The sequence below is a fragment of the Schistocerca cancellata genome, chromosome 4 (assembly GCF_023864275.1).
Source record: "Schistocerca cancellata isolate TAMUIC-IGC-003103 chromosome 4, iqSchCanc2.1, whole genome shotgun sequence".
NCBI classification, from domain to species: Eukaryota; Metazoa; Arthropoda; class Insecta; order Orthoptera; family Acrididae; genus Schistocerca; species Schistocerca cancellata.
The window spans coordinates 846,137,686-846,150,017 of NC_064629.1; positions in this window are offsets into that span (position 1 = coordinate 846,137,686).

Here is a 12,332-nt window from a genome sequence, read left to right on the forward strand (position 1 = left end):
AACTGGAGCTGCTATAAGCAATGTACCTCCGCAGCCGATAGCGCATCTTCTCACTCCAGTATTTTCCTCGGCGGGAAAGGTAGATAAATAACAAGCGCTTTCATCTGTAATGTTAAAGGAGATAACACAGTATGAATCACTTTTAACGTTTAGAGATATTTCTTATGAACACGGGAGCAATTTTTATGGTTGAATTTAAATTTCACTTGGCTCGCAAAGAGAATGACTACGCTGATTTGGAAAAGAGAAAACAGATAAAAAATCAGAGTCTGAAATGTTAAAGGATCTAACTTTATATGGATACCTTTTAGTGTTTAAAGATATTTTTATGTACATGAAAATAATTTGATTTCAATAAATTCAAATAAATAATTTAAATATAATAAGCTGTTTCACAAAGAAAGTTACTGTTGACAAATAAAAGAAATAATTTACGGGCAGCACATTTACAGTGCTGTTTAGTTTGAAAGGAATAGTCGATCGTCGGCCGTTGTGGCCGAGCGGTTCTAGGCGCTTCAGTCTGGGACCGCGCGACCGCTACGGTTGCAGGTTCGAATCGTGCCTCGGGCATGGATGGGTTGTTCAGGTTTAGGTTTGAGTAGTTCTAAGCTCTAGGGGACTGATGACCTCAGATGTTAAGTCCCATAGTGCTCAGAGCCATTTGGACCATTTAGCCAACAGACGATCGTTAGATCAGTGGGATGGAAGTACTACATCGTAGTATTTTTTCTGGACTCTGTTTAGAGTATTATTGGGGGGTCAGACTAATAAACTAGTTCTAAATTTACTCATTTTTAACAAGAATCACCAGCTAATGTCTTATGTTAAATGTGTAAGAAGACGTTTGTCATCATTATCAGCAACCCATGTTTCATGTGATAAAAAACTTTCAAGGTGGCGTTTACTTCATTTAAATCTTCTGGGGTGAGAGACTGTGGTCGTTGTGCTAACGTTACGTCCTCATCTGCTAAAGGCAGCCTTAGAGATAAAACTGGTAAGTGGAGCAGAACGTTATGGGGTCCTGAACTGATATGCGCTCTATGAACTGTACTGCGGCAACAATCATCCGTCTCGTGATGCCGAATGCATGATTATCCCTGAACGGTGGCATTATTTCCCATTATTAGTAGTCTATAATTATTCTATCGGTACCGCGAGTTGTGGCCACGCGGTTTGAGGCGTCATGTCACGGACTGCGTGGGCCCTGCCGCCTGAGGTTCGAGTCCTCCTTTGGGCACGGGTGTGTGTGTTGTTCTTAGCATAAGTTAGCTTAAGCTAGTTTAAGTAGTGTGTAAGTCTAGGGACCGATGACTTACGCAGTTTGGTCTCTTAGGAATTCACACCCATTTGAACTCTCTCGGTGCAAAGTCAGCAACCCTCTATTATTTCCTTTAACTTTCTCTTGCTTTCTGTAAACATAATCACACAGTTTATACATTTCTGTTGGCTCTTTATACAATCGCTCACTATAGCGTGTTATCTTGGTTAACATGATAGTGTCAGTATATTTTATTATATGTATTTGCACAACCTGATAATTTGACCATAGTTGAACATCTATTACGAAGAGGAAAGCATTAAATAGAATTCAGTGAGACGTGTTTTAGCTAAGGCAACGAATAACCATTACAGCTTGGCGGTGTTTCCTAAGCGAGTGCTATTTCCGTGCTCCATTTATGACTTTTTAAAAACGGTTGCATAATGTAATACCAGAAAGGTAGTAGGAACCAACAACATGCACCGATCCGATCACCAACAAATTTGAAACGGTTTTTCCAGGAAGAACTTTATAGTGAATGCATTTTGAAATCCTCCGTTGACTCCATCAGTAGTGATGAGACAGTGGAAGTTGGTAGATATTACGACGAACCGGAGTGGCTGCAGAGACAGTTCATATCAAACCACACAGGTTTTTCTGCACAGTAGCATTCGAAGATACAGAGTTAACAGAACTAGTGCACTTACGACATCTGGGGAGAGATACTCGACTATCCCCCATCCCCAAAGCACGAATCAGACTTTTGAATCTGTATACAGGCGGAATTGTGTGACAGGAGGCAACAGTGATCTTGTTTCATGATTTTATTATTAAAAAAGTCTAGTTAACGTTTCCTTATTCATCTGTAAGTACCAATTTTGCTTGTTCTGTTGTCTTCAGAGTTTCACAGTTGCTACCAATCGTGTTACTTGGTGCATACCGTTAAAGAACATTGCGTCCGTTCTCCTCTGCTTCCGTTTTAGCTACGAAAAAAGTTCAATTGTCGAAAACTGGCAATAGCTGTTAAATAAAAAGTATGTGATCTAGAGTGTTTTGATCACAAATTATTCTATGAATCGACAACAGTTTATTTATCGAAAACAAACATTGTTATAGTGTACAGTTACTGAACTTACAGAATGATTGATGCACTGTAATTATTGCATAGTCGCATTGTTACTGTAGTCGTTCCGAATACGGTGAAATATATGTATGGACAAAATACAACGAAATGAAGATAGAAGTTTCAGAAATTTATCGCCTATCACAGGATGCAATCAGTAACACTTGATAGTAAGGTGAGCAAGTACACCATCTAATCGAAAGTATACGTGCAACTACTTGTGGACATTGGTTTTCGGTGAGTCAACCCCTCACCTCTATGAAGACTTTAACTCTTGTGGGGATATTTTCAGTGAGATGTGTGAATGTCCGTCGAGGAATGGCAGAACCTTCTTCCTCAAGACCATAAACAAGAGGAGGTAATGACGTTGGGCGCTAAGGTCTGAAACGAAGCCGACGTTCTAACTCATTTCAAAGGTGTTCAACGGGGTCCAGGACCGGACTCTGGGAAAGTCAGTCCTGTATAGGAATGTAATTGTCCATAGACCATTGTCTCACAGATGCTGCTTTATGGCTAGGTCCATTGTCATGCTGAAACAAACAGTCACCGTCTTCAAAATGTTGCTGTATTGTACATACTACACAACGTCGTGTGATGTCTTCCTATCCTTGCGCATTCATCGTTTTTTAAGTGCAATAAATGGACCCACATCTTAACCAAGAAAAACACCACCTCCTCTATACTTCATATTGACTCTACACACGTTTGCAAGTAATGTTTCCGAGGCTTCGCCATACTCAGATCTTTCTATCGGGTTGCCACGAACAACAGTGATGATGATGATGATGATGACGATGATGTTTGGTTTGTGGGGGCACTCATCTGCGCGGTCATCAGCGCCCATACAAAATCCCAATTTTGACACAGTCCAATTTTTTACACAGTCCAATCTAGCTACTGTCACGAATGATGATGATGATGACGATTCTTTGGTGTGACGTCACGTGTGCTGCACTGCTGTTGAAATTGCTTGTTAATATTTTATAAAATTTTGGTCTTCAGTTACTTATTTTAAAGTTTATTTGTGTTAATATTTGCTATAAAAGTAACTTATGAGTGGATTTTCATTAGCCGCGTGGGATTAGCCGAGCGGTCTCAGGCGCTGCAGTCATGGACTGTGCAGCTGGTCCCGGCGGAGGTTCGAGTCCTCCCTCGGGCATGGGTGTGTGTGTTTGTCCTTAGGATAATTTAGGTTAAGTAGTGTGTAAGGTTAGGGACTGATGACCTTAACACTTAAGTCCCATAAGAATTCACACACATTTGAACGTTTTTGATTTTCATTAATCTCAGTCTTTCTTCCTGTGTTATTGACTCGAGTGGTCTATTATTCGTGAGTGTGCTAACATCGTTCGTCTAAGCCTCAAGCCTTAGTAGTGTGTTTACATTTTGCGGCGTGCATTGCAGCTGTAGCGGTTAAAGCTAAGTACTGACAAACTTATTTGGGCACTGTTATACAGTTATTAAATTTAATGGTTTCCAGCGGTGTTTCGTGCCGTTTGTGGCGAAATAACGATTTGATGAACTTTTGGAAACAATCGCTCGCTGTGTTTAGTTTTTGTTTATTGAAGTCATTTAGTAAATTTCGTGCTTTAGTTTTCAACTGACGTTTCTTATTGTTTTTAGTGAAATATTTCAGTAAAATTTTCATTCAGTGTTTTAACTTGGTTTAGTGTCCCAGAGGCCGTTTGAATTTTTTGGTTTTAGCTAATAATTTTGTGAGGTTTTGTTGGTATTACTATTAGCTGTCGTGTAGTAGTATTATTGCAAGTAGTTGCTTTCTTAGTAGGCAGAGAATTTCAAGACCATTATTGTTAGTTCTATAAATAGTTATACTGGTGTAATTCGACTTTGGTAACGTAGACGTATAGCTTTTTTCAGTAACTGTAAAATTTTACCATGAGTGAGAAGTTTGGGCTCTGTCGTAGATTTATGAGTAGTGGGGTACGGTGTGGGGTTTCTTCAAAGTATTTTCATTGGGGGGAATGCATTGGGGAAGCCAATGGTCATTTTAGTGAGATCCTTTCCTGGGAATGCAGAATCTGTAGTAGAAATAATTTGATAGAGGAGCTGGAGGGTAAGATCTGTGCCCTTCAGTTGCAATTAAACGCGCAAAGGAGGAACTAGATAGGTTGAGGAGGGTGAAGGGTGGTGGGGAATGGGAACTGGCAGCTAGGAAGAGGAGGTATTCATACAGTTTACTTTGCGTATATGAAATAGATTTGACCAACTGTCAGAGTTGAGTGGAGAGGAGCCTCGTGTAGCTACAGATTCTGGGAACATGCAGCAGTCCTCAGCAATTAGGAGGCCTAGGATAGTTGCAAAGTCTAGCACAAAGAAGAAGGTTCTGCTGCTAGGTTCTTCACATGGTAGAGGTGTGGGCCAGTAGTTTCGGGAAGTGTTGGGGAGTGAGTACCAGGTCACCAGCATTGTGAAGCCTAGTGCATGGTGGGCTCAGGTGACTGACAGCATAGGGGAGTTATGTAGGAACTTTCCAAATGAGGATCAGGTAGTGATAGTGGGTGGAGCAGGGAACAGTCTTATTAGGGACGGGGAGTATGTTGTAGGTGGTGACCTGGTAAAGATAGCTACTCAAACTGGTGGCACTAATGTGAATTTCGTGCAGCTGTTTCAGCGTCATGATCGGCCTCACTTTAGAGCGGTTTTTAGGCGCGTTGACGTGGGGCTGGGAAGGGCACTGATGATAGTGGGCATGGGTCACATCTCAGTGGTGCCAGTTGGGTCTACCAGTAGATTGGGTTTCACTAGGCATGGCCTTCACCTTAATAGGTATGGGAAGAGAATACTATTATGCACTAAACTTTACAACAAATATTTTATTACCTCATGATTCAATAAGGTGTCATGCTGCCATTGTTCAATGTGTTTTGTGTGGAGGAAATGATGATCCGATGCTTAACTGAAAACACTGATAATTTAAATTTACTATATCTTTTAAACAAATAAAGCTACAGAGTTGGTATTTACAACGTTTGTCATTTTAATGATGCGATTCTATATGAAATGATGATAGTTAAGATCGACCAAAGCGTTCAGATTTTAGCATTCAGGTCTTTGTTACAAGACTTGTGAATTTCGCTTTAACAGGAAATCCTAAACTATTATAGATATGGTCAATATTCAAGTTTTATTGGGATCACCATGAAATTTTATGGATGTTGGCAGATTAAAATTATTGGGCTTCATTCGCTGCATTACTGCAGAATTAAATAGTTTCCATAATTGCTTCCCTTTATGGCTGATCTTAGGTCCACCATATTTAACGCTGCTACGTCTCCTTTGCTACAAACGCCTTCTACTGGGTTTCCCTATGACGTAGGTTCTCGTCTGTCTCACTCGCACACTACAACGCTTAGCCCTCAATAGACAATAGACGCCTGAGAGTTTCCCCATTTCGTGGTGAATCTGCACCCTTTGTGGCACACGGTCCTGGACGACAAGATTCGTTTCACAATTCCTGTAGGCTGACTCTTTCTGCCACATATTTAAATGAGAGTGCAATGCTCGTTTACTCACAAAGAGTACAATTTTGGTCCGCGCACAAGCGTTTTTGGGCACACCGTTCATTGTACATTGTTGATCATGGAGCTCGGCAGCAGGCCACGTTTACATGCTGTCAAGTTGTCCCCTACGACATCGTCACTTACGATTGAAGTGAGGACGGGACTATAGGGAATCGACCTTTGATAAATGGAAACATGTCGGCACTTCGAGTGAATCAAATTTTTGCTACGCTCGGTCGATGGTCGTCTCCATAAACGCCGTCATCGAGGGCGAACCACCTGCATCCCTTCAAGCCTGATGTCTTCCCCGACAACGATGTCATCTTTCAGCAGTATAATTGTCCGTGTCTCGGAGCCAGAACTGCTTTACGGAGGTTTGGGGAGCATTATAGTGAACTAACGCTGATGACTCGGCTACCAAATTCGCCTGATGTAAATTCTATGGAGCCCATAAGCGTCTCTTCGGGCTCCATCACCGAGGGCTCAAATCTGCGGTTCGTTATTTACGCGAATTACATGCGCTTTGCGTAGACATCTAATGACACACACCTCCACAGACCTACCAGTAAACTGTCGGATCCCTGATGCGCAGAATCAGTTATGTATGTCGTTCTAAAGAAGGATGAAAGCAATTAAGCAGGTGGTCATAACGTTTTAGGTCATCAGTATATTGCTTCTCTGCTGGCAACACGACACACCTCACTCCATTGTACTGGCCCGTCCGCCTCTCGTGACTTCAAGTGGTTCAAAATGGTTCAAATGGCTCTCAGCACTATGTGACTTAACTTCAGAGGTCATCGGTCGCCTAAAACTTAGAACTAATGAAACCTAACTAACCTAAGGACATAACACACACCCATGCCCGAGGCAGGATGCGAACCTGCGACCTTAGCGGTTTCTCGGCTCCAGACTGTAGCGCCTAGAACCGCACGGCCACTCCGACTGGCCATCTAGTGGTCATTTCCTGTTTACATAGAGGTGGCCGGAACCCTTTGATCACGTAGTGTATATGAAAGTGTTTCATGTGGCATAGACATCCAGAGGAAATTTCCAAGTTTTTCACTTGATAGCCGAGCAGTGCTGACAGAGTCACAGTCCCGCTGGAGAGCAGTAGGGCGAGACGACGAATTCGGAAGAGTCCAGCAGAGCGAAATGATGTTATCATAGACCGTCGGCAGTGGCGATGAGAACATAGTGTCTTATGCTCGATGCAGCTGACCTTTTTACTATCGTGATTGTGCAGCGTGATCTCCTCCAATGTTTTACTCGTAGCGGCACATTTCAAATACTGGGACCACGTACGCTGCAAGTGAGGCTGTGATCTCACCGCAAAGACACGCTAGAGAAACGTGCTCGCCAACCACTGCTCCGTCGCAGCGATCTCGCGAAGCAGCAGTCCTTGTGGGTGAGCTGGAAGTAGACATGCGTTAGCAACCCTAGTTGCAGGTGCCGTCCGCCTGCCATTTGTATGTGTAATTGTGTACAGAATATAGGAAGAAATACCTTGAAATATGGAACACATCTTGCAAGGAGTACAATGACGAAATTAAGAATACAGACGCACAGATTCAAGCCTATGAGTGAGTCACTGCAAAAACGGCTCAAGAGATAAATAATATAGGCAAATATCGCTGTTACACAGTTCTGTGTATTTTCTCTCGTGGTAGCGTTCTTACTCGTATGTAACCATTCAGAACTTGAAATAGCCCTAACCGACAAATGTCCTTTTGCCTGGTATCTGACTAAAAACCTTCACTCAATCGTAACAGCTTAAATATACTGAAGAGCCAAAGAAACTGGTGTACCTTATAACAATACTGTCCCGCTTGTTATACCGACATGCAGCTTACCTAGTGACGACAAAGTTTATTTCTGTCACAAGGCAGCCACATATAACACTACTGCGGTAGTAAATATGGCAAATCTGGCCTAGACTTGCAGTGGATATTACGCTCTGAGAGGAATTTAAAAGTTTGACCAAGTTTGCCTAACGGAAAATTGGTATCGAATATTAATTTCGTAACAATAGCTGTAGGTAGTTAACGGAAACAAAGTAATTTTGCAAAAGGTAACGGTGACTGATTACTGTTAATTGAAACAGTTATACGGTCGCCAGTCTAATTAGGCATAATAATGTAAAAGCATTATTTATAAAGAACCTATTTTTACTAATTCAAAACATACTTTCATTAAATACTGTACTGTGAAGTGCAATGAACACACCCAAATGGACAAATTACACAGTGGTTAGCAGCATTTGTCACTTCATCAATTAAGCAGTCACAAGATTTGAAAATGAGCCCTTTTTCTTGTTTACTTTAATCATAACTTTTGCCTTTAACTAATATAATCTAAACTTGCTCTTCACAACCCACACAATACCAGATCGCACATGATAAGGCTCAAGTACAATTAATACACACATTTACTATACATAAGCGATTAGGAGACACAGTATACGAACTTTCTACCTTTGCTTCTCAGTAATCACTTCAAGAACCATTAGCTAGAAACCTACTAATCTGATTTAACCTTTTTTGTTAAGATGGAATAGAAATATGGTCCTACAAACTACCCCTTTTATTGTAGCAACAAAACTATACACACTTCCAGAATTATGTAGCATTAAGGTAGAATCGAGTTACGAGACCATTAAGTTTCTACTAATTTAATACTCTTTACCCTGACAATTGCCTCTACAAATCAGAGATAATCTCCAGTAAAATTTTACTTCAAACGACCTCAAGACGAAGTGTTATTGTGGTGTCACCGCAAGGCTCCACACTTGCTAGGTTGTAGGCTTCAAATCGGCCGCGGTCCGTCACTACACAACGGACCCCGCGAGTCGCCACTGTCGAAGCTAGCAGACCGAGCGCCGCCACTCGGCTGGTCTTACGAGACAAGCTAGCGCAGTGGCCAGTTCTGTCAGTCGACGTTAATAGGAATGATTCACTAGTTATAGCTTCAGAGATCTCATTTGGAGAGACGCTAGTTACCATAGCCTTCAGCTAAGTTAGTGGCTACGACCTAGCCAGGCGCCACATACAGTTGCTATATACAGGGTGTTTCAAAAATGACCGGTATATTTGAAACGGTAATAAAAACTAAACGAGCAGCGATAGAAATACACCGTTTGTTGCAATATGCTTGGGACAACAGTACATTTTCAGGCAGACAAACTTTCGAAATTACAGTAGTTACAATTTTCAACAACAGATGGCGCTGCGGTCTGGGAAACTCTATAGTACGATATTTTCCACATATCCACCATGCGTAGCAATAATATGGGGTAGTCTCTGAATGAAATTACCCGAAACCTTTGACAACGTTTCTGGCGGAATGGCTTCACATGCAGATGAGATATACTGCTTCAGCTGTTCAATTGTTTCTGGATTCTGGCGGTACACCTGGTCTTTCAAGTGTCCCCACAGAAAGAAGTCACAGGGGTTCATGTCTGGCGAATAGGGAGGCCAATCCACGCCGCCTCCTGTATGTTTCGGATAGCCCAAAGCAATCACACGATCATCGAAATATTCATTCAGGAAATTAAAGACGTCGGCCGTGCGATGTGGCCGGGCACCATCTTGCATAAACCACGTGATGTTCGCAGTGTCGTCTAAGGCAGTTTGTACCCCCACAAATTCACGAAGAATGTCCAGATAGCGTGATGCAGTAATCGTTTCGGATCTGAAAAATGGGCCAATGATTCCTTTCGAAGAAATGGCGGCCCAGACCAGTACTTTTTGAGGATGCAGGGACGATGGGACTGCAACATGGGGCTTTTCGGTTCCCCATATGCGCCAGTTCTGTTTATTGACGAAGCCGTCCAGGTAAAAATAGGCTTCGTCAGTAAACCAAATGCTGCCCACATGCATATCGCCGTCATCAATCCTGTGCACTATATCGTTAGCGAATGTCTCTCGTGCAGCAATGGCAGCGGCGCTGAGGGGTTGCCGCGTTTGAATTTTGTATGGATAGAGGTGTAAACTCTGGCGCATGAGACGATACGTGGACGTTGGCGTCATTTGGACCGCAGCTGCAACACGGCGAACGGAAACCTGAGGCCGCTGTTTCATCACCTGCTGCACTAGCTGCGCGTTGCCCTCTGTGATTGCCGTAGGCGGTCGCCCTACCTTTCCAGCACGTTCATCCGTCACGTTCCCAGTCCGTTGAAATTTTTCAAACAGATCCTTTATTGTATCGCTTTTCGGTCCTTTTGTTACATTAAACCTCCGTTGCAAATTTCGTCTTGTTGCAACAACACTGTGTTCTAGGCGGTGGAATTCCAACACCAGAAAGATCCTCTGTTCTAAGGAATAAACCATGTTGTCTACAGCACACTTTCACGTTGTGAACAGCACACGCTTACAGCAGAAAGACGACGTACAGAATGGCGCACCCACAGACTGCGTTGTCTTCTATATCTTTCACATCACTTGCAGCGCCATCTGTTGTTGAAAATTGTAACTACTGTAATTTCGAAAGTTTGTCCGCCTGAAAATGTACTGTTGTCCCAAGCATATTGCAACAAACGGTGTATTTCTATCGCTGCTCGTTTAGTTTTTATTGCCGTTTCAAATATACCGGTCATTTTTGAAACACCCTGTATATGTGAAGCAATCAGAATTGTAAAGAAGAATTCGCAGTTCATTCTATAACTGCACTTGTAAATATTATTGTACGAAGTCAAGATCGGCGTTCACCGCTGATGCTGAATTAAAGCTAAGTATTTAATTTTATTCCTGTGTACTATCTTTCTAATCACCTAAGATGTTCCAAATACATCCCGTCAAGTATAGTTCATTGAGCCTCTCGTCAGCGTACGCGATCAAAGCGTGCATTTAATGGCGACACCGCGTGATCAGACTAATAAGAGTCAAATTGCGTGACTCCTCAGCATGGTCACCCTTTTTCCTTGAGACCCATAATTCCGCCTCATACATTACAGTTATGATACCTCTTGTGAAGCAAGTAGTTTTGAAAACAACTTTAAACCAACAAACATTAGAACACTTTTGTTTTACATGTAATACTCTTTCCTAAACTGATACTCAAGTTCAAAAAATTTGTGTGTGAAATCTTATGGTACTTAACTGCTAAGGTCATCAGTCCCTAAGCTTACACACTACTTAACCTAAATTATCCGAAGGACAAGCACGCACACCCATGCCCGAGGGAGGACTCGAACCCCGCCGGGAGCAGCTGCACAGTCCATGACTGCAGCGCCTAAGACCGCACGGCTAATCCCGCGCGGCTGTTCAAGTTCATTTTCTACTTAAGTTTCAAAATACTCAAACATAAATAGTCTCTTTTATATGTATGAAAAACAAGTAAATTATATCCTGCACACTAAGAGTAGTGGCATAACTTTGCTACACATCAATAAAAAGCACTGTAAAACTGTTAATGCTTTTTACGCAAAGGACACTCTCGGACTTCATCCCTTAAAGGAGAGGATCCTACTAGGATAGGGTGGACAAATTGTTCAAACAGAGTTTGAACATTAGGATTATATTTTTACAGAACCAAACACAACGTTACTGGTTCATACAGTAATACAGTTCTGTCGTTTCGTATGTTCGACGAAGTGGTTGCGCAATCGTGATGGCGAGTGTGTGGCAGCTAGGTGGTCTTTCCATTGGCAGTATTTAGCTCTATTTACCTCTTCTTGGCGTTCTTAAAATCATTTTTAGAGCTTTTCCCAAATCGAGAGCACCATTTTACAGCAACGTATTAAATCTGAGGCCATTCCATTTCAGTTGCAATACTGTAAGAAAAATGTGTGTGAAATCTTATGGGACTTAACTGCTAAGGTCGTCAGTCCCTAAGCTTACACACTACTTAACCTAAATTATCCTAAGGACAAACACACACATCCATGCCCGAGGGAATACTCGAACCTCAATAATACTGTAAGTCTCACTCGGCCCCTGCACTGTTTACTCGTCATTCACTTGCTACCGAGTGACAACTGTGCTCTCTCACTTGCCGCTCAGACTCAGCGCCACATCCACATTTTCCTAGAGCGCCAACTCACTTCCGTTGCATAGGGGAACTACTTTGGGTTTGTCTTTATACAATACAAAGTCCCTATGTAGGAACCAGTGGTTACATATTTGCCAGCAAACATATTTTTAAAAATCTCACTATCGAAACGTATTAAGAAGTCAACGCAAATATACATAACTTATTACCACTTCCCTCCAAATAATACAAAGAACTTAACTTGCAAAGAATAAACATGTCACACTACTTTTCCACTTCTTTACAGTAGATCAAGACATTTAATAATAAATAATATACACTTGACATTATGCAGGATTAATCAGTACAAGTTATTGAGAATATTGAATGCTGTGTTAGAACCTACCTAAAATCGTGTATGGCTCCCATGCGCACGCAGAAGTGCCGCTACACAAACGTAGCATGG